The sequence below is a fragment of the Anabas testudineus genome, chromosome 18, assembly GCF_900324465.2.
Source record: "Anabas testudineus chromosome 18, fAnaTes1.2, whole genome shotgun sequence".
Classification (NCBI taxonomy): domain Eukaryota; kingdom Metazoa; phylum Chordata; class Actinopteri; order Anabantiformes; family Anabantidae; genus Anabas; species Anabas testudineus.
This window is the reverse complement of record NC_046627.1, coordinates 20,603,571-20,630,493: the sequence shown is the minus strand read 5'-3', so window position 1 is coordinate 20,630,493 and position 26,923 is coordinate 20,603,571. Positions and strand designations below refer to the sequence as shown.

General features: G+C 36.9%; 1 protein-coding gene and 1 long non-coding RNA gene across 2 annotated transcripts in view; one reads left to right on the top strand and one right to left on the bottom strand.

Annotated features, from left to right (window-relative positions):
* LOC117153013 (basement membrane-specific heparan sulfate proteoglycan core protein-like) overlaps positions 1-26,923 on the bottom strand; it is a 278,634-nt gene that overhangs the window by 231,720 nt on the left and 19,991 nt on the right. The gene's annotated exons all lie outside the window — the stretch shown is intronic.
* Positions 3,979-6,296, top strand: LOC113157421. Its single transcript, XR_003298466.2, has 5 exons — positions 3,979-4,063; positions 4,319-4,338; positions 4,519-4,551; positions 4,817-4,849; positions 5,182-6,296. It is a non-coding gene; the product is annotated as an uncharacterized LOC113157421 (long non-coding RNA).

Sequence of the window (26,923 nt, the reverse complement as noted above, 5' to 3'; positions counted from 1 at the left end):
CTTAAAAAAGCTGAAACAGATTTGATGAAGTTTATAAAACAGCGGAATTTATTTAAACAGTTAAATTTAAAGTTAAATGTTTAGTTAAAAAAGCTGAAATAGATTTGCTGAAGTCTATAAAACATAGCTGAATTTATCTAAAATAGTTAAAGGTAAAGTTAAATGTTTAGTTAAAAAAGCTGAAATAGATTTGCTAAAGTTGATGAAACATAGCTGAATTTATCTAAAATAGTTAAAAAGTTAAAAGAATAGTTACAGTTTTTGTTAAAAAGAGCTGAAAGTAGAAGAAACTGAAGCAGGTTAGCAAAGAGACGCTAGCATAAACATGCTAACTACACACGAGCCTGTACAAGTGTCTGACGCTGATTTATAAACAGCCCTGATCACGTGACCCGACACAGCCGTTGCCACGGAGACTGTAGAGGAGAGGCGGGAAACTTCAACTGCCAAGATTTTCACTCGTGAAAACTGATTTGGAGCCCTTACAAACAGGCTTTTTTCAGCAAAACTACGATAGGTATCGTCATAAAGAGTGAATTACGAGAGAGAAAAGTCTTTAATGAAGCACTAGTGTGAATTTTATGTTTGAGGACTGAAAATTGTGGTCACAGGAGCGAGAGATCCAAGTGCAACCTTCAGCTTGTCGGACAGAATCTCAGACCGAATTTAACATTGGAGCTAATGGGAGAGCGGAGGGGGACTCCCGTCACTCTGAGGCTCACAGAGAAAAAACGATTTGTCTATGAGATTAGGTAAATAGCTTATCAGAATCAGGACAAGTTTACCTACGTTTCTGTTTAGAAATTATTCAGATAGAGTGAAAATTGCGGCCGTGCTGACAGTTTATTGAGAAAGATTTCGGTTTACAAAAATCGGCCTCTCCACTCTAAGCTGTGACGTCATCCACTCTAGCTGCACCAACGTTCCATCATTCACTCCCATTATAAAGTCCAAAATCAGCCAAAAACATCAAGTCACAAAAACTGTAATTATGAAAAAACTATAAAAGATATTAAAAAACTGAATGGAAGATTAAAAGAGCTGAAATAGCTGAACATTTTGATACCTGAATGATTTCTGTAGCTGAAAGTATGCTGAAGTAGTTAAAGTTGAAAGAAGAAGAAGTTGAAGAGTTGCTGAAGAGACTCTCCCATAGGAATCCATTATAAAAAATAGTTATTAAAAGTTAAATATTTTAAAAAGTATAAAAGTTATAAAAATTCTGAATGGAAGCACACTTCTCCTTAAAAAGCTGAACATTTTGATACCTGAACGGTTTCTGTAGCACAAAGTATGAAGGAGTAGTTACGCGCCGAAAAACGTACGGAAGAATAATAATAATAACTAGATAAAGCATTTCCTGAAGAAAATGCACTGTGAATGCTGAAACGCTGAATCGATTCATGAAGAACTGCTGAAAGTTGATGAAGAGAAACAGGAAGTGTTTTAACAGAGATAAACATATGAAGAAGAAGATAAAACAGCTGAATGTTAACTTAAAAAAGCTGAAATAGATTTGTTGAAGTTGATAAAACATAACTGAATTTATCTAAACAGTTAAAGGTAAAGTTAAATGTTTAGTTAAAAAAAGCTGAAATAAATTTGCTGAAGTTGATAAAACATAGCTGAATTTATCTAAACAGTTAAATTTAAAGTTAAATGTTTAGTTAAAAAAAGCTGAAATAGATTTGCTAAAGTTGATAAAACATAGCTGAATTTATCTAAACAGTTAAATTTAAAGTTAAATGTTTAGTTAAAAAAAGCTGAAATAAATTTGCTAAAGTTGATAAAACATAGCTGAATTTATTTAAACAGTAATTTAGATAAAGACTGAAACGTTTTAAAAAAACCCTGAAATTAGCTGAAGAGAAACAGGAAGTGTTTTAACAGAGATAAACATATGAAGAAGAAGCGAAAACAGCTGAATGTTAACTTAAAAAAGCTGAAATAAATTTGCTGAAGTTGATAAAACATAACTGAATTTATGTAAACAGTTAAAGGTAAAGTTAAATGTTTAGTTAAAAAGAGCTAAAATTGATTTGCTGAAGTTGATAATACATAGCTGAATTTATCTAAACAGTTAAAGGTAAAGTTAAATGTTAAGTTAAAAAGAGCTTAAATAGATTTGCTGAAGTTTATCTAAACAGTCATTTAGATAAAGGCTGAAACGTTTTAAAACGCTGCTGAAATTAGCTGAAGAGAAACAGGAAGTGTTTTAACAGAGATAAACATATGAAGAAGAAGCTAAAACAGCTGAATGTTAACTTAAAAAAGCTGAAATAGATTTGCTGAAGTTAATAAAACATAGCTGAATTTACCTAAACAGTAAAATATTCCAGTTACAGGTAAAGTTGAGATTAGATTAGGTAAAAATAGCTGAAAGTATGTAGAAGAAACTGAAGCAGGTTGGCAAAGAGACTGTAAGAGATAGCTATCATCATAAAAAGTGAACCACCTGGGAGCCAAGACTTTAATGAACCACTAGTGTGAATTTTATATTTGAGGACTGAAAATTGTGGTCACAGGACACAACTCCAGGTCGGTCCAGTGATGCAACCAACACAGGTGAAGCAAACGTTTGCATTAGTTTTCTCATCAAGACCATAAAGAACAGATTCTGATTAACTTCAAATAAATTCTTGGTCTCACATCAACTCTAATTCTACACAGCACAGTGACAATAACACTAACACAACTGGACAACTGGACAACACAACTTCTTATTCTGCCCATCAACAGGATTTGATGCCCCGTCCCCCCAACCCCCCCACTAGACAACTGAGTGTGTGTCACACTCAGTCAGTCAGTCACTATATCTATCTATCTATCTATCTATCTATCTATCTACCTATCTACCTATCTATCTATCTACCTATCTATCTATCTATCTATCCATATATATATATATATAAAATATAATCAAGAATAAAAATAATATATTAATAAGACATAAACCTACAACAGCATATGTATTTAATTACTATAAAATTAACCCACTGAGCCACAAGCATCAATTCGTGTCGTGTTTTGGATGTTAAAATTCACTTTATAATGTTTTTTTTTTTTTTTCCTTGAATTGCCTAAAAACTCGACTTTGTCAAACGCCGGAATTTCCGAGTGCCCCTGAACTCCACATGTATTTTCCTCAGCTTCGCGCGAAAACCGCCGTTCATTCCTTTGTTGTCTTTGCCGGTAAGTAGTCGATACTGATTCTCTTCTCAGACATTAATGGTTTTTAAGTTTTTTGAACATAAGTATGAAAGTTAAACATAATCGAACATAAATCAAATCACAAAAGTCCACGTCAGTGAGTATTATCTTAAAGGCGTAATTGTCAATAAGGTAACGCTAGCTAGGTAGCTTTCTAACGGGCTAGCGCTAACTGGTAGCGGCTAGCGAACAGTTAACGACTATTGCTAATGCTAGTATAAAGACATGTTAGCGGGTGAGACTACTTAATTTTTTAATTTTTCAACTGAGAACCGTTTAAGCTTTTACTATGAAATGAACAAATGAAAAGAGTTGTAAAAGGTTCTGTAAGTTTCAACTGTTTCTATCAGCTCAATAGCTCAAGAGCATTTTCCCACTGCATAGTAATTAGCAGCTCAACGTTACAGGGCTCTACTTGACTTGACTCTCTGTTCACTCAGTGTAGTAGAAACTGGAACTGGTTTTAATTCTAAGTGAATATTTATCAAAGTAAAGAGACAAGTTTATTTTCACTAAAGTTGAGTTAATGGAGACTTCTTCAGGGCTCGGAGCGTTAGAGACGCTTCTTATTGACCAATCAGCGATAGAGACGCTTCTCTCTGACCAATCAGCGATAGAGACGCTTCTCTCTGACCAATCAGCGTTAGAGACGCTTCTCTCTGACCAATCAGCGGTCCACATTTTTCCCGCCACCTTCCAACTGTTGCTATGCTGTGGAAACTCTCTAAACAAAGACTGAGATATCTGTAGTGTCCATATTTATATATCTAGTGCTTTAAAGTAGTTACTGTACATAGACCTGAAATATTGTTTCCTCTTTTAGACAAAGCATTTGGTGTGTGCACAATTGTTGGTAAGTACAGAAATAAACTGTGACTGTTTACGGTGTTCATTTGTAATTAACTTGCTAACTGAGCATAGCAGACAACAAAATGAGAACTAGCACATGACACAGAGACATGTTTTAATGCACATCTGTGTTTTATGTGACTTTGTAATAAATCAGAGAGTTTAATAAATGTAGAGATGATTTATATTAAGTTTCTGAAATGAATCTAAACACAGCTCTCTCTCCCTTCCTCGGTTTGCCGGTGCATCACTGTGTTAGTGACTCCAGAATAACTGACTGTAAGTTAACACACAAATAGTACACAGTTTGGTTCTTGATACAGAATATTAATACAGGTATTACTCCAGTAATAACCAGTCTTTATCAGTTATCCATCCTGACATGTAGAGAATTTATGTTCATTTCTGAAATGAACCTAAACACAACTCTTTCTCCCTTCCTCATATATCTCCTTGTAGCCTGCTCCCGTGGACTCCAGGCCAACTCTGACCGTAAGTTAATACAACTCACACTGTTACAAGCAGCACACAGTTTTGTTCTTGATTGCAATCTAGAATGATCTCTCCGTCCAGTATCAATTTTCATTACACAAATAGCGCACAGTTTGGTTCTTGATACAGAATATTAATACAGGTATTACTCCAGTAATAACCAGTCTTTATCAGTTATCCATCCTGACATGTAGAGAATTTATGTTCATTTCTGAAATGAACCTAAATACAACTCTTTCTCCCTTCCTCATATATCTCCTTGTAGCCTGCTCCCGTGGACTCCAGGCCAACTCTGATCGTAAGTTAATACAAACTCACACTGTTACAAGCAGCACACAGTTTTGTTCTTGATTGCAATCTAGAATGATCTCTCCATCCAGTATCAATTTTCATTACATACAGTAAATTATCCACCATGATAACCGTAAGTATTAAAAGGATTGAGCAGCAAAATGTTTGATTTATGAAAAAAGTTTTGTTTCACACCACAATAGGAAATGCACATGAGTATGAGATGATTGCTTAAATATTGTCATATCAAATTATTCAAAGCCTAGACTTTGAATAAAGATTGACATTGTACATGTTTATTTTCCTACTGATTTCTTTCTTCTTCTTTTTTTCTTGCAGGTGCTGTGCAGTTCCAGCAACCCCTCTGTCTGTCTATCCCTCTACTCTATAGCCATGAACTCTGTCTTTGCCCTTCGTGGCCCCTATGCCCTTCGAGGCCCCTAAAGCCCTTTGAGGCCCCTATATTTTCAAGAACAATATTTCAAGAACATACTATTTTCAAAGCATTGTCTATACAAGAACTATTTTCAAAGCATTGTCTATACAAGAAATATTTTCAAAGCATTGTCTATACAAGAAATATTTTCAAAGCATTGTCTATACAAGAAATATTTTCAAAGCATTGTCTATACAAGAAATATTTTCAAAGCATTGTGTTTACAAGAATTATATTCACAGCATTGTCTTTTTCAGGAACCATATTCACTGCAGTGTCTTTTTCAGGAACCATATTCGCTGCCGTATTTTCATATCTTATCATATTGATTACTATATTCTGCCCTATTTTATTGGTCTCAGGTCATATCATCTTTTCCATTGGCTAAATAAATTTTTACAGTAAAATTTTCATTGCTAATTGAAAATTGGAATTTATTGATTTAAATCATTAAGTAAGATAAAATCTCTTTAAAATTATTTGAATATATATTTGCTATTTTTGTTCTTATTTGTCATTGATCTCCAATTGCTCAGCTAAATTTAAACTTTTATTACTGATAAAACGCAGCCATAGTTACCACATCATTGAACAGGACTGAAAAACACAGAGCACCTGTAGCTGTTCCTGAGTCTTACTGCTGTCGAGTGTTCCTCACTTCTCCAGGTTTGTACCCAGGTCTGTATTGAAGCAAATATCTGTATAACTGTTGGAAAAATTCACCTGTTGTGTTAAAAACACAAATAAAACAACAGTTGCAGCAGGAGCTGTATTGATTGGAAGTGACTGTTTCCTGACTTCCTGACTCCTGAGTGTCGTCATCAAGTGGTGGAAGCTGCTCCAGAAGCTCTCATCTCATCAGTGTCACAGCTGTGACTGAACATAAACTGTTAACAGTGAAGTGAGACTAGAATAGTATAAAGGTTATTCTGCTGGTAAGTGCAAAGAGTTGAGCACAGGTCATAGCAAGTAAAGGATCCACTACTGATAATAGACTATTGTTCTGAGGATTAGTGAAAACTATTATCAACACAGTTGGACTTCATTCATTCATTTGTATAATTCATATTTCACTTTTTTCATTCTCAATTCACTAAATTAAAGGCTTTTAAATTTGTGAGCTCTTTAAAAGCTTATTACCCATATTGATTTAAGTAAATTGGATAGTTTTAAATCCCATAGTAACTGAACTTTCAACTTAAACGCAGGCTTTAAAAAGTGAATCTCAGCTCTACTGAAGTCAGTAAGACCAGTTGTATTGTTTTATATTTGTGAATTTGAAACACGATGCCAAGGAAGAGTAAGAAGTCTCAGGCTGTAAAACTGCAGTGGAAGAAGCTGAAGGATTCTGACTGTGCAGCAACACGTGAAGAAGCAGAATGTCCTGGTTCTGTAAGTGTACAAGAGGCAGGTCTACATGATGAGAAAGCTGTGTCAAGAGGTTCGTATGATGATACTGTGACCAGAGGACATCAGAGTGATGCTGTATGTGTAGCTGGACCTTCTAACACACACCAGGTAAATGACAGAGGAGAAAGTGTTCTACATGTACCAAAGGAAAATAGAGGAAACCACAGTGACCCTGCATGTGTAGCTGGACCTCGTCATGCACACAGTGTAAACCTGGAAGATCAGCCTTCTGAAACACGTGTACGTGCATCCCGCAGCCAGGCTTCTATGAGGTACGGTAGCTCCAGAAACAGCCAGTGTACCTGTAACTCGCTGACCTTTCTCGCATTCCTTCATGAGGATGAAAACCTGACCAGAGCAGATCTTGACCTTGTCTTGGATAAAGGTGATGTGATGTATAAAGAGGCCAGAAAAAGGTTTCCTGCTAATATACATCTGGCAACTGATGAGCTCCCTGATGAAGCTTCTGCACGCCGACATGTGTATCATGTAGACATGACACAACATTCTCGCTACGGCACATTTGGAGGACCTTTACCTGGAGCTGTGGACAGTTTCCTTGACCTTGAAGCAGGTTTGAGCTGTTTGTTATCAGATGTGGAGTACGCATTGCTGCTGATGACAGGGTTATGTATTGCAGTGTTCAGAACCAGATCAAACAAGTACGGGTTTTTTGATCCTCACTCGAGAACAGCCTCAGGTTTGCCTCTACCTCTGGGATCGAACAGTACTGGTACCGCTGTAATGCTCACATTCACACATCTCAGTGATATGATTGACAGGCTCACCAGATGTCACCACATTTTGGGCACACAGTCCTCCTGTACCTATGAACTGAAGCCGGTGAACTTTTACACCCTGAATGATGCTATCCAACAGACAGAAAGCAGACCTACACCTCACACAGCTGTGACTCCTGCTCCATTGGATGATGGTACTACAGAATCAAACTCTACCACCACTGGTCTTTGTGAAAACACCAACCCTGAGATGCCCAGTCACACCACATCTGTTACATCACATGACAGTGAGGCAAGCTCGTCTACTGCAAAGACAAATACTGGTGATCTCCACGAATCCTCTTGTAAGCTGTCAAAACTTAGTAAAAGCAGAAGGAGAAGGTTTAAAAGAAGACAGATGCTCTCAGAAAAACTACCACAAAGAAAAGAGAAGCAAAAAAGGAAAGAAAGTGAAAAGTATGCTTCAGATGAAACGTACAGGGCAAAGAAAAAATCCTACGTCAGCAGGAAATATCAAAACGATCCTGAATTAAGACAAAAGAAAAAAATGAACAGAAAAACCCAGTACAGAGATGATGTTGGTTTTAGGCAGAAACAGAAACGCTATATAACTGAGCGATACAGAGGTGATGTTGGTTTTATGGAGAAACAAAAACGCTATATAACTGAACGATACAGAGGTGATGTTGGTTTTATGGAGAAACAAAAACGCTATATAACTGAACGATACAGAGGTGATGTTGGTTTTAGGCTGAAACAAAATCAGTATACTAAACAGTATATGACAGAACGATATAGACATGATGCTGGTTTTATGCAGAAACAAAAACGCTATATAAATGAACGATACAGACATGATGCTGATTTTATGCAGAAACAAAAACTCTATATAACTGAACGATACAGAGATGATGTTGGTTTTATGCAGAAACAAAAACGCTATATAACTGAGCGATACAGAGGTGATGTTGGTTTTATGCAGAAACAAAAACGCTATATAACTGAGCGATACAGAGGTGATGTTGGTTTTATGCAGAAACAAAAACGCTATATAACTGAACGATACAGAGACAATGCTGACTTTAGACAAAGGCAGCGATCATATATGACTCAGCATTATCAACATGACCAAGCATTCAGGATTCGACACAGAGAACTCATGAAACAACTGATGAGGAACAGGTATAGAAACAATCTTGCATTCAGGATTATGCACAACATGAGATGTGCAATGAAAGTAAAAAGGAAATACAGACGCTTTAATACTCCTACACATCAACAGTTTGACAACAGTTTGATCCAAGAGGCCACAGCTGTTTTCAGATCTCAAATAAAGGCCGGTCCCACTTATGTGTGCACTGTCTGTCACAAGGCGTCATTTCCAAACCAAGTACAACTCTGTAAAAGATCAGCGTACACTAAAAATGAAGATATGGTTTCAACATGCCTGACTGGAAAGTATGTTCATGTTTGTAATGATGTCTGCACAAATGAACAACAGTGTAAGGTGCCTGATGAGAGAAAGAAAGAGTGGATTTGTCACACATGTCATAACCATCTTAAGAAAGGAGCCATGCCACACCTTGCTGTAGCCAATAACTTAGAACTTGCTGACATTCCAGCTGAACTGTCTGATCTGAACATACTGGAGAGACATCTCATTGCAAAGTGCATCCCATTCGCTAAGATTGTTCCTCTTCCCAAAGGCAGACAGAGAGCAATACACGGTAATGTTGTGTGTGTCCCATCTGAGGTCCAGGAAACAGTTGATGCTTTACCCAGAGTAAGAAGTGAGTCCCAGGTCCTGAGAGTGAAACTGAAGAGACGCTTGTGTTACAAAGGTCATCAGATGTTCCAGACTGTAACCTGGTCTAAACTTGTGCAGGCTCTGTTTAAACTCAAACACATTCATCCAGAGTATGAGGACATAGTTATAAGAGATGATCCTGAGTTATGTGATCCAACACTTCCAGATGATGATGATGATGATGGTGAGTGTGAAACAATGGATGATGCTGAATATGGGGAAGATGATCTCATGCAAATAGACAGGTGTGAAAATAGTGCACTACACGAAAATGATCCTGAACATGAGCAACAACACACTGACTTGCTGCCACATGATGATGATCAACCTGAAGAGCAGAGCGTTGACACAGAACAGGAAGGTGACATGCCTAACGGAGGTCTGGCTTTAGAATCGTGTCTGCAGCCGCCTGATGTTGCTGAAGAGATTTTATGTTTCAGTGAAGGGATCTACTCTGTTGCTCCAGCAGAAAGAAACAATCCAGTAAGCTTCTTTAAAACACCTAATCTGGAGGCCATGGCTTTCCCCGTTCAGTTCCCTACTGGTCAGAACACTCTGGATGCAAAAAGACCCATTAAACTAACACCAAGCAAATATTTTAAATCAAGGCTTTTCTGTATTGATGAACGCTTTGCCAGAGACACAAACTATTTGTTTTTTGCACAGTTTGTGACTGAAATCCACTTGGCTACTTCCAGCATGACCATACAGTTACGCAAAGGAAAACCTGTGACCAGAGATGGACGCAGAATAACATCTAGAATGTTACGAGATAAACGAGAGGTTGAGAAACTGGTAAGGAACAAAGATGCTATCAGATTCATGCAGCCACTCAGAGGAACACCAGCATACTGGGAGAAAACAACCAAAGACCTTTTTGCCATGATCAGACAGTTGGGAACTCCTACGTTCTTTTGCACATTCTCAGCAGCAGAAATGCGTTGGCCTGAAGTGATTGAGGCAATAAAACATCAGCAGGGTGAAGAAGTCAACTTTGATGAGCTGAGCTGGACAGAAAAAACAGACATACTGAGAAGCAATCCTGTCACAGTGATGCGCATGTTTGATAAACGTGTTGAAGCCTTGTTCAGAGATTTGATCTTATCAAACGCTGTCCTTGGGAGAGTCGTGGATCATTTCATAAGACTTGAGTTTCAGAATCGTGGTTCCCCTCATATACACTGTCTTCTGTGGGTAGAAGGTGCACCTGTGTTTGAAAAAGATGATGATCGAACAGTGTGTAATTTTGTGTCCAAGTACATGACGGCTCAGCTTCCTGACCAACACACACAACCTGAACTGTACAAGAAAGTCACAGAAGTGCAAGTACACAGCAGAAACCACTCAAGGTCATGTTTCAAATACATCGGAGCTGATTGCCGTTTTGGGTTTCCTAAGCCACCAGCCAACAGGACAATGATAGTAAGACCAAAAGAAAGAGGAGATGAGTCAGTGGCACTGGAAGAAGCAAAGAATAAACTCAGACCGTTGAATAGACTACTGAATGAACCTGAAGTCGCCTCCCTGAGTTTAGAGCAGCTCCTCACTCGATGTGATTTAACAATGACAGAGTATGAACGATGTCTGTGTTTGGTGATGAAATCCAGCAAAGTGATACTGAAGCGTGATCCAAAGGACTGCTGGGTAAACGCATATAATCCACATCTGCTGGAAGCCTGGGATGGAAACTTAGATCTGTCGTACATCTTAAACCCTGGAAGTGTTGTGGTGTACCTGTGTTCATACATGTGTAAGAACGAGAGTGGACTGTCCGAGTACCTGAAAACAGTCATTCAGAACTCCAACACAGAAAGCGTCAACGAATGTGATGAAATGAGGGCAGTCATGCAGGCATATTCAAAAAAGAGAGAGATCAGCGCTCAGGAGTGTGTGGCTCGTGCATGTGGCATCAACATGAAAAAGTGTTCCCGTGGTTTCGTCTTCATACCGACTGATGACAACGCAGTGAAAATGAGTCGTCCCATGTCACAGTTAGAGGACACGACACCAGAAAGTGAGAATGTGTGGATGACCACTCCTAATGACAAATACAAGTGCAGACCAGAAACTCCAGAGTTTGAGGTAATGTGCTTGGCTGACTTTGCAGCTACATGCAGGTTTGTCTATGGCCAACAGAACAAAAGCAAAGACGTTTTGCCACTGCTGAACGAGATGGGGTTTGTTCAAATGAGAAAACATGATAAGCCCGCTGTCATCAGATTCTACCGTCCGTCAGAGAAAAAATATCCAGAGAAATTCTATGGAGCATTACTAAAGCTGTACCTTCCACATCGGTCAGACCTGGAGCTGAAAAGACCTTACCTACCCACATATGAGTCCTTCCACAACAGTGGCTGTGTACGACTGCCATACTCTGAACATCCTGAGACTGTCAAGGCCATCGTCAAACGAAACAAGAACAAATACGAGAAGAACAGTAAAGAGATTGAAGAAGCCATTGAAGAGTATGAACAGAACAGAGGTGTGATTGACGAATGGTGTAATCTGGCACCTGAGTCGGAACTTGTGAGGTTGGAGTGTAATGATGAACTGGAAGTAAGAGAGAGACAGGATGAAAGAGAACAGGAGAACGTTCCAGACTACAGTCGTCAGGCTAATGTCGCAACAGAAGTCCGAGCCATGAGAGAACCCCCTGCTATTGATCCCACTGTGCTACGGCAAATGTATCAGAATCTGAACCAGAAACAGGCCTGTGTCTTCTATAGAGTCAGAGACTGGTGCATAAAACATGTGTGTGGTCTGAATCCAGAGCAGTTCTTCTTCTACATCAATGGTGGTGCTGGAACAGGAAAGTCTCACCTCATCAAATGCATCCATTCAGAGGCTTCTAAGATACTGAGCAGACTGCCGAGACACTCTGACGAGGCTGACATGTCAGGTCCCACTGTTTTGTTGACGTCCTTCACAGGAACTGCAGCCTTCAACATATCAGGTACAACACTGCACTCACTGCTCAAACTGCCGAGAAGCCTAAAACCTCCATTTCAAGGACTGGGTAACCAGCTGGATGAAGTCCGAGCAGACCTGTTAAATGCTGAGATCATTGTCATTGATGAAGTGTCCATGGTGTCTAAACCCCTTTTCGCCTATGTTGATGCCAGACTCAAGCAGATCAAAGGCAGTTACAGACCATTTGGAGGAATGTCTGTTTTAGCCGTTGGAGACTTTTATCAGCTTCCACCAGTGAGACAGTCCAAACCTCTGTGTGTCCACGACCCATCGCAGATTGACCTGTGGCAGGAACACTTCCAAATGATCACTCTCACTGAGATTATGCGTCAGAAGGACGACATGGCCTTTGCGGACATGCTGAACAGGATCCGTGTGAAGGAAAAGTCAGAGGAGTTGTCAGATGAAGACAGAACCTTGTTGTCCCAGGCTGTCACTGAACCGAGTCTTTGTCCCACTGACGTCCTGCACATTTTTGCAACAAACAAACAGGTAGACAAACACAACACAGCCACACTGTCTCTGCTCCACACTCACACTGTTACCATTGATGCAGAGGACTACAAAAAGGACCCACAGACTGGTAGAATGTCTCTCCAGACCACACCACTGAAAGGAGGTAAGAACGAGTTATCAGACACACTACAAGTTGCTGAGGGTGCTCGTGTTATGCTCACTAGGAACCTCGATGTTTCTCAGGGTTTAGTGAACGGTTCGTTTGCCACTCTTGTCAGGGTTGTTACCTCTGGAACAAACTCACATGTCACTAAGCTTGGATTGCAGATGAATGAAAGATCAGCTAGAAGGAATTGTCCTACTAGAGCAGCTGCAGACGACCTTGTGTACATAGACAGAGCTGAGGAGAATCTGAAGCAGAAAGGAGTGGTACGGAGACAGTTCCCCATCAAGCTGGCATTTGCATGTACAATTCACAAGGTTCAGGGTATGACCACAAGATCAGCTGTAGTGTCACTGAAGCACATCTTTGAAGCTGGCATGGCTTATGTTGCTCTCAGCAGGGTGACGTCTCTCACTGGACTACATCTACTGGACATGGACGAGAGGAAAATCTATGCCAACCCAGAAATCACTGCTGCCCTGGAAACCATGAGACAAGTGAGCTTGGATGAAATGATGCCTCTTCTTCAGATAAGTCCCACACTGAGCAGACATGACACTCTGACCATTGTTCACCATAACACAGAAGGGCTAGCATCTCATATCACAGACATAAAAAACCATCATGAGTTGCGTCTTGCAGATGTCTTGTGTCTCACAGAAACTCATCTACAGGGTTCCTTTGTTGCAGAGAGTCTCCATCTAGACGGCTACAACATGTTCAAACGGAACAGGCACCTGTCCTACACACGGTTTCCAAACATGGCAAACAGAGGTGGAGGAGGAGTTGCTGTTTATGTAAAGGACCACATTCAAGTGCATGAGAAACAGTATGTACATAATGTGACTGACCTTGAGTTTGTGGCTTTAAAGGTTGAAGCTCCACTGCCTGCACTGGTTGCTGCTGTCTACAGACCTCCTGACTATAGCTTACCATCCTTCTTATCTAACCTAGGAAGTCTTCTGGAGGCACTTGAGATCATGGACTGTCAACCTATTATTGTCTGTGGTGATTTCAATGAGAATCTTTTGTCTCATGCTAGCAAGCCGATACTGGAGATGTTTAGGTCCAGAGGATATGAACAGGTCATTGCTCCTGCTACCACTGAGAAGAACACACTGCTGGACCTCATTTTCATCTCACAACCAGGTCAGTGTCGTCACTGTGGTGTCCTGAGAACCTACTACAGTTACCATGATCCTGTGTTCTGTGTGCTGTCCTCATGAAAAGGTCAGGTGAGTTTTACAGAAAACATATGTGATTGACTTGTGCTTAACAAGATTTACTAGAACATTATGTAAAAGTACTGTTTACATGGAGTGTTAATAAATTCAAATTCAATCGTGCTAAAAAAAGTTTTATATTAACAATACTTTGTCTTTCCTAAAAATGATGTAAGGATATTTACCAATAATATCATGAACCACTTACTTTGGGTTGAAAGATAGAAGTTACAGATACAGGAGTGTAATCAAGTCTAAAACAAACTAGGGGGTCCTCTGTGCAGCCTGGCTTCAACACTTTGCCAGGCTCCAGTCTCACTGAGGCTGTGAGGGAGGGAGGGTGGACCAGAGGATCCCCTAACACCTGAAAACTTGAATTCACTGCTGGATTGAACAACTGACCAGTTACAATTCTTTGTTTCTGACAGAATGTAAACAGTGTTCTCTGTTCTGGTAGCTCCAACAACATATAACTGATTATTAGTGTTACTATTGTGTTTAAAGGTCAGGTAAGGGTTAGGTCATCATCAACATCATCATGTTGTATTTTTAAGTACCACATTATAGTAAAACTTTAAGTCTTAGTCTAATCATCGAGTTGTACAACATATTGTTATATTTAGTGAGCAGAATGAAAACTTGGTTTGGTAAGTATTTATCAGGGTTATTGATTCATATTACGGTTCACATTTTCTTTTTACGGGTCACACATTCTTGGCCTGTGCATTTATCAGGGTGGGTCTGGGTCTGGGTTGGTAAATGCACAGGCCAAACATGTGTTAGTAGCTGCTGTAGACAGCTGCCAGCAGACTTTTCCATCAGAACGTATGTGTTCTTGGTGTAACACATACTTTTTGATACCTACCAGCTGATATCCCACTTTTTTTTTTTTTTTCATAATTATCATTTCCTTCCATAATATCTGTTTTCTCCATACTAACTAATACACTATATTGCCAAACGTTTTGGCATTTCCATTCCTAAACCTACGGATTAATATTAAGTTTATTTGCAAAACTCAGAAAAACAGAGGAATCGACTTGTTCCATGCAAATTAAATAATTATTTCTTGGAAGATGATCCACTGGTGCTATTAAAACTACAAATGGACACTTCTTCAGTGTCCATTTATTGTGAATTGCATGAAAATCTATTTTAAATCCAGTTTAAATCATTACAGTGGGTTTTCAGTTCGGTAGGTGAAAGTCTTTTCACATTTGTGTGTTCAGCCTTGGGCTAATCTAAACCCTCCAGTAGCCTCCTGTATAGCACAGCAGTCATAAGTTGTACAGATTTCAAATAGTAAAACCAGTTGGTTTGTTCAAAACAGTCTCTCGCTGTTTAACTGTTTATAGCATCATATGGAATGACTTGAATGAGAAATCCTGTCCCATGTTGATCTTTATATGACTGACGGTTCATGGCTGCTGAAACTTGGAAATATGAACTAATGGGGTTTTAGTCCAAGTCTAACCATGATGTGCAAACACTTTGAAGGTAGGACTGAACAATACTGTACCAGAACAACCAGTCACTTTGTATCAGTAAAATCTGATTTGTCACTACCATGTTTGTAGGGAAGACAAATTTTACACGGTGCCATTACAAACATAATACAACTTATCTTACACATTACACACATTTTATTCAGAAAAACAATAAAAAGATGGTTTTAAAGAAGGATGTGGAGACATCTGTCAGTTACAGTCCCTTGTTTGAACATAGAGTATTTATCTAGTGCTATTGATGCTAACTTAAAACATATTGTTCAGTCCTGCCTTACAGTATCCATATACTTTATGGATTTATTTTTGTATAGTGTTAGATTTTGGTAAAGAAACACTGACTGTTACTGTCTAAATAGTTTTTTTTTTTTATATATTTGTTTCTTAAACAAATACCATTTCTAATGTATGCTAATGTTGTTTTTGTGTTTTAGATGTATTTTTTGTTTTTTGTTAAATGTTTGATAATGGACCATGGACAGTTTAAGTTTGAAATTTAGGTTTCATTAGTTATGTTACAGTTCTATTTGCTTTTTGTGTTATTTTTCCATTCTTATAGCACAATGTTATTTGGTAAGGAAGAAAGTGACAAACTATAAGTTTCATTTGTTTACTGACAAAAATAAGTTCTTCATGTAATTTTCTTACTGATACCTATCAGCTGATACCCCGCATTCCTGTCCCACCGAAATCCCCACTAGGCTGTATCTGTCCAGATATTATATTTTATTTTTAGTTTTGTTTTCTTGGAGAGGAGACGTAGCTCTCCTGTGTCCTCTGTGACGACATTTGCACCCTTTGCCTCACTGGCTCCAGCTCTATGAGGATCAATAACACAATAACTAAGACCAGATCACACTGCAACAGACCACACTGCAGTCAATCAAAAACAGACTCTTGTGGACCAACCAGATTACCAGCTGCTGGTCCCTTTAATTCTTCAGAGCAGAGGATGAAATGATTCCTGCCAGCCTTTGCCTCACCTTCCTTACTCGTCTGGGATAACCACTATGTTCTTCCAGCCAGTGCTATGTCTTCTACACAACATAAGATGCTACTATAAGGTCAGGGTTATTTCTCAGCATTCTCAGTGTTATGTTTTTATTTATCTATTAATTTGTTTAAAATAGACAGTTCTGTGTTGTTGGACTTTCTGTTGTAGCCAACAGTATGTCAGTGTCATTCAATTTAAATTTTTCCCTCAGATCTTCTTCCACTTTGCACTGAAGATTCTCAGGAGTTTCCAAAATGTCTCCTGGTCAACACTGGAAACTTCTCTGCAGCAAGGTTCAAGGTGCTACATGATGATGTGTGCTTAACTTAATCACAATACAAGCATTCACAGTGTTGTTTTCCTCATCTTTATTCTGTATACATCACATATTATTCTTATTTACATTTTGTAATGCGTTTGTAAGTTGTAATGCGTTTTATTTCCTTCACTTTACTTGGTTCCAATATCAAACATATTACTTTTTTTTCTTTTTAGGATCAGCTCTATCTTCTTACCTACACATCCCAATGTGGACGACAGTCACTGTATAAACAGCTCAGTGGAGTCTAACTAACATCTCTGACCAGTGATCGGTCATCTCTCAGTCATTTGAGACTAACAAGAACTTCTCTGTGCAGCATCAAGCTCCTCCTAAACATCTTTTAAAGGTATCAGCTGTATTTCTTCTCTGCTTACCAGACCTGTTCGACTTAGAACACTAACAAAAACATTGCAGGAATTGCATGTTAGCATTAACATGTACAGGGATGTCAGAAGTGAAGTTTGTTATTCCCCTTTCTGTTTCAGGCTTAAGCAGACGATTGGAAACAGCCTCTTGAAATGACAACTGTGTTGAAAGTTGGACTTTGGACATATGATATACAAGAATCTGCTAAGGACAAAATTTACACCAGATAATTTTCTTTGATTACTATACAATTTTTATGTATTGTGCATTCCATGACAATGAGTTTTTCTTAGTTTTATTTTATCCCTTATCTCTTTCCTTTTTAAATGATAAAAGAAACAGACAAACAGGGAAAACTAGTCACCTTAGTTGCTTCATGGAAATCAACTAAATAACGCGGTAAATAATAACAGTTAACAATATATTATTCAGGCCTACTTTATAAACTGTGATATAATAAAAATACACTATGGATTATGGATTTTTTTATTTTTTATGTAAACATGTAAATGAAGGGAGTTTTTTTTTCCCTCTCTACTGTCACATAGTGTTTGCTTAAATGACGTTGTTGGGTTTTCTATATAATTCTGTATACAGTTATATTTAGTAAGATCTAAAACCTTAAACACTGTAAGAGCAACATATGATCTGTGATTTGATGCTATACAAATAAAATTGAATTGAAATTTTGATTTGTTTAAATAATTTTTTAATAATTGGTGACAATTGTGAAAATATAATGGATATAATGATAATGATAATTAATATAATTAATCGATTCCTGAAGAACTGCTGAAAGTTGATGAAACAGGAAGTGTTTTAACAGAGATAAACATATGAAGAAGAAGCTAAAACAGCTGAATGTTAACTTAAAAAAGCTGAAATAGATTTGCGGAAATGTTTTAACAGAGCTAAACAAATGAAGAAGAAGCTAAAATAATTGAATGTTTACTTAAAAAAGCTGAAATAAATTTGCGGAAGTGTGTTAACAGAGCTAAACAAATGAAGAAGAAGCTAAAATAATTGAATGTTTACTTAAAAAAGCTGAAATAAATTTGCTAAAGTTGATAAAACATAGCTAAATTTGTCTAAACAGTTAAAGGTAAAGTTAAATGTTAAGTTAAAAAGAGCTTAAATAGATTTGCTGAAGTTTATCTAAACAGTAATTTAGATAAAGGCTGAAACGTTTTAAAACGCTGCTGAAATTAGCTGAAGAGAAACAGGAAGTGTTTTAACAAAGATAAACATATGAAGAAGAAGATAAAACAGCTGAATGTTAACTTAAAACAGCTGAAATAGATTTGTTGAAGTTGATAAAACATAGCTGAATGTATGTAAACAGTAAAATATTCCAGTTGAAGTTATTTTAGTTAAAAAGAGCTGAAAGTAGAAGAAACTGAAGCAGGTTAGCAAAGAGTCGCTAGCATAAACATGCTAACTACACACGAGCCTGTACAAGTGTCTGACGCTGATTTATAAACAGCCCTGATCACGTGACCCGACACAGCCGTTGCCACGGAGACTGTAGGGGAGAGGCGGGAAACTTCAACTGCCAAGATTTTCACTGGTGAAAACTGATTTGGAGCCCTTACAAACAGGCTTTTTACAGTAAAACTACGATAGGTACCGTCATAAAAAGTTAACTACGTGAGAGCCAAGACTTTAATGAACCACTAGTGTGAATTTTATGTTTGAGGACTGAAAATTGTGGTCACAGGAGCGAGAGATCCAAGTGGACCGTTCAGCTTGTCGGACAGAATCTCAGACCGAATTTAACATTGGAGCTAACGGGAGAGCGGAGGGGGACTCCTGTCACTCTGAGGCTCACAGAGAAAAAACGATTTGTCTCAGAGCTGAGATAAATAGTTTATCAGAATCAGGACAAGTTTACCTACGTTTCTGTGAAGAAATTATTCAGATAGAGTGAAAATTGCGGCCGTGCTGACAGTTTATTGAGAATGATTTCGGTTTACAAAAATCGGCCTCTCCACTCTAAGCTGTGACGTCATCCACTCTAGCTGCACCAACGTTCCATCATTCACTCCCATTATAAAGTCCAAAATCAGCCAAAAACATCAAGTCACAAAAACTGAAATTATGAAAAAACTATAAAAGATATTAAAAAACTGAATGGAAGATTAAAAGAGCAGAAATAGCTGAACATTTTGATACCTGAATGATTTCTGTAGCTGAAAGTATGCTGAAGTAGTTAAAGCTGAAAGAAGAAGAAGTTGAAGAGTTGCTGAAGAGACTCTCCCATAGGAATCCATTATAAAAAATAGTTATTAAAAGTTAAATATTTTAAAAAGTATAAAAGTTATAAAAATTCTGAATGGAAGCACACTTCTCCTTAAAAAGCTGAACATTTTGATACCTGAACGGTTTCTGTAGCTCAAAGTATGAAGGAGTAGTTAAAGTCCAAAAAGTGTACGGAAGAATAATAATAATATATAATAATAATAATAATAATAAAGATTAGGAAAACAATACTGTGAATGCTCAACAGCATTCACAGTGACTAGATAAAGCATTTCCTGAAGAAAATGCACTGTGAATGCTGAAACGCTGAATCGATTCATGAAGAACTGCTGAAAGTTGATGAAGAGAAACAGGAAGTGTTTTAACAGAGATAAACATATGAAGAAGAAGATAAAACAGCTGAATGTTAACTTAAAAAAGATTAAATAGATTTGCTGAAGTTAATAAAACATAGCTGAATTTATCTAAACAGTTAAAGGTAAAGTTAAATGTTTAGTTAAAAAGCTGAAATAAATTTGCTGAAGTTAATAAAACATAGCTGAATTTATTTAAACAGTAATTTAGATAAAGAATGAAACGTTTTAAAACTCTGCTGAAATTAGCTGAAGAGAAACAGGAAGTGTTTTAACAGAGATAAACATATGAAGAAGAAGCTGAAACAGCTGAATGTTAACTTAAAAAAAGCTGAAAACGATTTGCTAAAGTTGATAAATCATAGCTGAATTTATCTAAAATAGTTAAAAAGTTAAAAGAATAGTTACAGTTTTTGTTAAAAAGAGTTGAAAGTAGAAGAAACTGAAGCAGGTTAGCAAAGAGCCGCTAGCATAAACAGGCTAACTACACACGAGCCTGTACAAGTGTCTGACGCTGATTTATAAACAGCCCTGATCACGTGACCCGACACAGCCGTTGCCACGGAGACTGTAGGGGAGAGGCGGGAAACTTCAACTGCCAAGATTTTCACTCGTGAAAACTGATTTGGAGCCCTTACAAACAGGCTTTTTTCAGCAAAACTACGACAGGTATCGTCATAAAAAGTTAACCTACGTGAGAGCCAAGACTTTAATGAACCACTAGTGTGAATTTTATGTTTGAGGACTGAAAATTGTGGTCACAAGAGCGAGAGATCCAAGTGCACCGTTCAGCTTGTCAAACAGAATCTCAGACCGAATTTAACATTGGCGCTAATGGGAGAGCAGAGGGGGACTCCCGTCACTCTGAGGCTCACAGAGAAAAAACGATTTGTCTCACAGCTTTCACAAATAGCTTATTAGAATCAGGACAAGTTTATCTACGTTTCTATGAAGAAATTATTTAGAAAGAGTGAAAATTGCGGCCGTGCTGACAGTTTATTGAGAAAGATTTCGGTTCACAAAAATCGGCCTCTCCACTCTAAGCTGTGACGTCATCCACTCTAGCTGCACCAACGTTCCATCATTCACTCCCATTATAAAGTCCAAAATCAGCCAAAAACATCAAGTCACAAAAACTGTAATTATGAAAAAAACATAAAAGATATTAAAAAACTGAATGGAAGATTAAAAGAGCAGAAATAGCTGAACATTTTGATACCTGAATGATTTCTGTAGCTGAAAGTATGCTGAAGTAGTTAAAGCTGAAAGAAGAAGAAGTTGAAGAGTTGCTGAAGAGACTCTCCCATAGGAATCCATTATAAAAAATAGTTATTAAAAGTTAAATATTATAAAAAGTATAAAAGTTATAAAAATTCTGAATGGAAGCACACTTCTCCTTAAAAAGCTGAACATTTTGATACCTGAACGGTTTCTGTAGCTCAAAGTATGAAGAAGTAGTTAGAGTCCAAAAAGTGTAGGAATAATAAATAATATACTAATAATAAAGATTAGGAAACATATGTGAATGCTCAACAGCATTACATGATAATAATAAAAATTACATAACAATGTTCCATTACAGGATAGAAAGCTTTCAGAAAATGCACTGTGAATGCTGAAACGCTGAATCGATTCATGAAGAACTGCTGAAAGTGATGAAGAGAAACAGAAGTGTTTTAACAGAGATAAACATATGAAGAAGAAGATAAAACAGACTGAATGTTAACTTAAAAAGCTGAAAATTGAATGTTGAAGTTGATAAACATAGCTGAATTATCTAAACAGTTAAAGGTAAAGTTAATGTTAGTTAAAAAAGCTGAAATAAATTTGCTAAAGTTGATAATACATAGCTGAATTTATCTAAACAGTTAAATTTAAAGTTAAATGTTTAGTTAAAAAAGCTGAAATAAATTTGATAAAGTTGATAAAACATAGCTGAATTTATCTAAACAGTTAAAGGTAAAGTTAAATGTTTAGTTAAAAAAGCTGAAATAAATTTGCTAAAGTTGATAAAACATAAGTAAATTTGTTTAAACAGTAATTTAGATAAAGACTGAAACGTTTTAAAACGCTGCTGAAATTAGCTGAAGAGAAACAGGAAGTGTTTTAACAAAGATAAACATATGAAGAAGAAGCTAAAACAGCTGAATGTTAACTTAAAAACAGCTGAAATCGATTTGCTAAAGTTGATAAAACATAAGTAAATTTGTTTAAACAGTAATTTAGATAAAGGTTGAAACGTTTTAAAACGCTGCTGAAATTAGCTGAAGAGAAACAGGAAGTGTTTTAACAAAGATAAACATATGAAGAAGAAGCTAAAACAGCTGAATGTTAACTTAAAAACAGCTGAAATCGATTTGCTAAAGTTGATAAACATAAGTAAATTTGTTTAAACAGTAATTTAGATAAAGGTTGAAACGTTTTAAAACGCTGCTGAAATTAGCTGAAGAGAAACAGGAAGTGTTTTAACAAAGATAAACATATGAAGAAGAAGCTAAAACAGCTGAATGTTAACTTAAAAACAGCTGAAATCGATTTGCTAAAGTTGATAAAACATAGCTGAATTTATCTAAAATAGTTAAAAAGTTAAAAGAATAGTTACAGTTTTTGTTAAAAAGAGCTGAAAGTGGAAGAAACTGAAGCATGTTAGCAAAGAGCCGCTAGCATAAACAGGCTAACTACACACGAGCCCTGATCACGTGACCCGACACAGCCGTTGCCACGGAGACTGTAGGGGAGAGGCGGGAAACTTCAACTGCCAAGATTTTCACTCGTGAAAACTGATTTGGAGCCCTTACAAACAGGCTGTTTTCAGCAAAACTACGTTAGGTATCGTCATGAAAAGTTAACCACGTGAGAGCCAAGACTTTATTGAACCACTAGTGTAAATTTTATGTTTGAGGACTGAAAATTGTGGTCACAGGAGCGAGAGATCCAAGTGGACCCTTCAGCTTGTCAAACAGAATCTCAGACCGAATTTAACATTGGTGCTAATGGGAGAGCTGAGGGGGACTCCCGTCACTCTGAGGCTCACAGAGAAAAAACGATTTGTCTCTCAGATGTCACAATTAGCTTATCAGAATCAAGACAAGTATTCCTACATTGTTGTGAAGAAATTATTCCGATAGAGTGAAAATTGTGGCCGTGCTGACAGTTTATTGACAAAGATTTTGGTTTTAAAAAATCGGCCTCTCCACTCTAAGTTGTGACGTCATCCACTCTAGCTGCACCAACGTTCCATCATTCACTCCCATTATAAAGTCCAAAATCAGCCAAAAACATCAAGTCACAAAAACTGAAATTATGAAAAAACTATAAAAGATATTAAAAAACTGAATGGAAGATTAAAAGAGCAGAAACAGCTGAACATTTTGATACCTGAATGATTTCTGTAGCTGAAAGTATGCTGAAGTAGTTAAAGCTGAAAGAAGAAGTAGTTGAAGAGTTGCTGAAGAGACTCTCCCATAGGAATCCATTATAAAAAATAGTTATTAAAAGTTAAATATTTTAAAAAGTATAAAAGTTATAAAAATTCTGAATGGAAGCACACTTCTCCTTAAAAAGCTGAACATTTTGATACCTGAACGGTTTCTGTAGCTCAAAGTATGCAGGAGTAGTTAAAGTCCAAAAAACGTACGGAAGAATAATATATAATACTAGATAAAGCATTTCCTGAAGAAAATGCACTGTGAATGCTGAAACGCTGAATCGATTCATGAAGAACTGCTGAAAGTTGATGAAACGTTTTAAAACGCTGCTGAAATTAGCTAAAGAGAAACAGGAAGTGTTTAAACAAAGATAAACATATGAAGAAGAAGCTAAAACAGCTGAATGTTAACTTAAAAAAAGCTGAAAACGATTTGCTAAAGTTGATAAAACATAGCTGAATTTATCTAAAATAGTTAAAAAGTTAAAAGAATAGTTACAGTTTTTGTTAAAAAAGAGCTGAAAGTAGAAGAAACTGAAGCAGGTTAGCAAAGAGCCGCTAGCATAAACATGCTAACTACACACGAGCCTGTACAAGTGTCTAACGCTTATTTATAAACAGCCCTGATCACGTGACCCGACACAGCCGTTGCCACGGAGACTGTAGGGGAGAGGCGGGAAACTCCAACTGCCAAGATTTTCACTCGTGAAAACTGATTTGGAGCCTTTACAAACAGGCTTTTTTCAGCAAAACTACGATAGGTATCGTCATAAAAAGTTAACTACGTGAGAGCCAAGACTTTAATGAACCACCAGTGTGACTTTTATGTTTGAGGACTGAAAATTGTGGTCACAGGAGCGAGAGATCCAAGTGGATCCTTCAGCATGTCGGACAGAATCTCAGACCGAATTTAACATTGGCGCTAATGGGAGAGCTGAGGGGGACTCCCGTCACTCTGAGGCTCACAGAGAAAAAACGATTTGTCTCTGAGCTGAGATAAATAGCTTATCGGAATCAGGACAAGTTCATCTACGTTTCTGTGAAGAAATTATTCCGATAGAGTGAACATTGTGGCCGTGCTGACAGTTTATTGAGAAAGATTTTGGTTTTAAAAAATCGGCCTCTCCACTCTAAGCTGTGACGTCATCCACTCTAGCTGCACCAACGTTCCATCATTCACTCCCATTATAAAGTCCAAAATCAGCCAAAAACATCAAGTCACAAAAACTGTAATTATGAAAAAACTATAAAAGATATTAAAAAACTGAATGGAAGATTAAAAGAGCTGAAATAGCTGAACATTTTGATACCTGAATGATTTCTGTAGCTGAAAGTATGCTGAAGTAGTTAAAGCTGAAAGAAGAAGAAGTTGAAGAGTTGCTGAAGAGACTCTCCCATAGGAATCCATTATAAAAAATAGTTATTAAAAGTTAAATATTTTAAAAAGTATAAAAGTTATAAAAATTCTGAATGGAAGCACACTTCTCCTTAAAAAGCTGAACATTTTGATACCTGAACGGTTTCTGTAGCTCAAAGTATGCGGGACTAGTTAGAGTCCAAAAAACGTACGGAAGAATAATAATAATAATAATATATAATAAAGATTACAACAACAATACTGTGAATGCTCAACAGCATTCACAGTGAATATATAATAAAGATTAGGAAAACAATACTGTGAATGCTCAACAGCATTCACAGTGATAAAGCATTTCCTGAAGAAAATGCACTGTGAATGCTGAAACGCTGAATCGATTCATGAAGAACTGCTGAAAGTTGATGAAGAGAAACAGGAAGTGTTTTAACAGAGATAAACATATGAAGAAGAAGATAAAACAGCTAAATGTTAACTTAAAAAAGCTGAAATAAATTTGTTGAAGTTTATAAAACAAAGCTGAATTTGTCTAAACAGTTAAATTTAAAGTTAAATGTTTAGTTAAAAAAGCTGAAATAAATTTGCTAAAGTTGATAAAACATAGCTGAATTTATCTAAAAAGTTAAAGGTAAAGTTAAATGTTTAGTTAAAAAAGCTGAAATAAATTTGCTAAAGTTGATAAAACATAGCTGAATTTATTTAAACAGTAATATAGATAAAAACTGAAACATTTTAAAACGGTGCTTAAATTAGCTGAAGAGAAACAGGAAGTGTTTTAACAGAGATAAACATATGAAGAAGAAGCTGAAACAGCTGAATGTTAACTTAAAAAAAGCTGAAAACGATTTGCTGAAGTTATTAAAACATAGCTGAATTTATCTAAAATAGTTAAAAAGTTAAAAGAATAGTTACAGTTTTTGTTAAAAAGAGTTGAAAGTAGAAGAAACTGAAGCAGGTTAGCAAAGAGACGCTAGCATAAACATGCTAACTACACACAAGCCTTGATCACGTGACCCGACACAGCCGTTGCCACGGAGACTGTAGGGGAGAGGCGGGAAACTTCAACTGCCAAGATTTTCGCTCGTGAAAACTGATTTGGAGCCCTTACAAACAGGCTTTTTTCAGCAAAACCACAACACATATCGTCATAAAAACTTAACCACGTGAGAGCCAAGACTTTAATGAACCACTAGTGTGAATTTTATGTTTGAGGACTGAAAATTGTGGTCACAGGAGCGAGAGATCCAAGTGGATCCTTCAGCTTGTCGGACAGAATCTCAGACCGAATTTAACATTGGCGCTAATGAGAGAGCTGAGGGGGACTCCCGTCACTCTGAGGCTCACAGAGAAAGAACGATTTGTCTCATAGCTTATATAAATAGTTCATCAGAATCAGGACAAGTTTATCTACGTTTCTGTGAAGAAATTATTCCGATAGAGTGAAAATTGCGGCCGTGCTGACAGTTTATTGAGAAAGATTTCGGTTTTGAAAAATCGGCCTCTCCACTCTAAGCTGTGACGTCATCCACTCTAGCTGCACCAACGTTCCATCATTCACTCCCATTATAAAGTCCAAAATCAGCCAAAAACATCAAGTCACAAAAACTGTAATTATGAAAAAACTATAAAAGATATTAAAAAACTGAATGGAAGATTAAAAGAGCAGAAATAGCTGAACATTTTGATACCTGAATGATTTCTGTAGCTGAAAGTATGCTGAAGTAGTTAAAGCTGAAAGAAGAAGAAGTTGAAGAGTTGCTGAAGAGACTCTCCCATAGGAATCCATTATAAAAAATAGTTATTAAAAGTTAAATATTTTAAAAAGTATAAAAGTTATAAAAATTCTGAATGGAAGCACACTTCTCCTTAAAAAGCTGAACATTTTGATACCTGAACGGTTTCTGTAGCACAAAGTATGAAGGAGTAGTTAGAGTCCAAAAAACGTACGGAAGAATAATAATAACTAGATAAAGCATTTCCTGAAGAAAATGCACTGTGAATGCTGAAACGCTGAATCGATTCATGAAGAACTGCTGAAAGTTGATGAAGAGAAACAGGAAGTGTTTTAACAGAGAAACATATGAAGAAGAAGATAAAACAGCTGAATGTTAACTTAAAAAAGCTGAAATAGATTTGTTAAAGTTAATAAAACATAGCTGAATTTATCTAAAAAGTTAAAGGTAAAGTTAAATGTATAGTTAAAAAAAGCTGAAAACTATTTGCTAAAGTTGATAAAACATAGCTGAATTTATCTAAAATATAAAAGTTAAAAGAA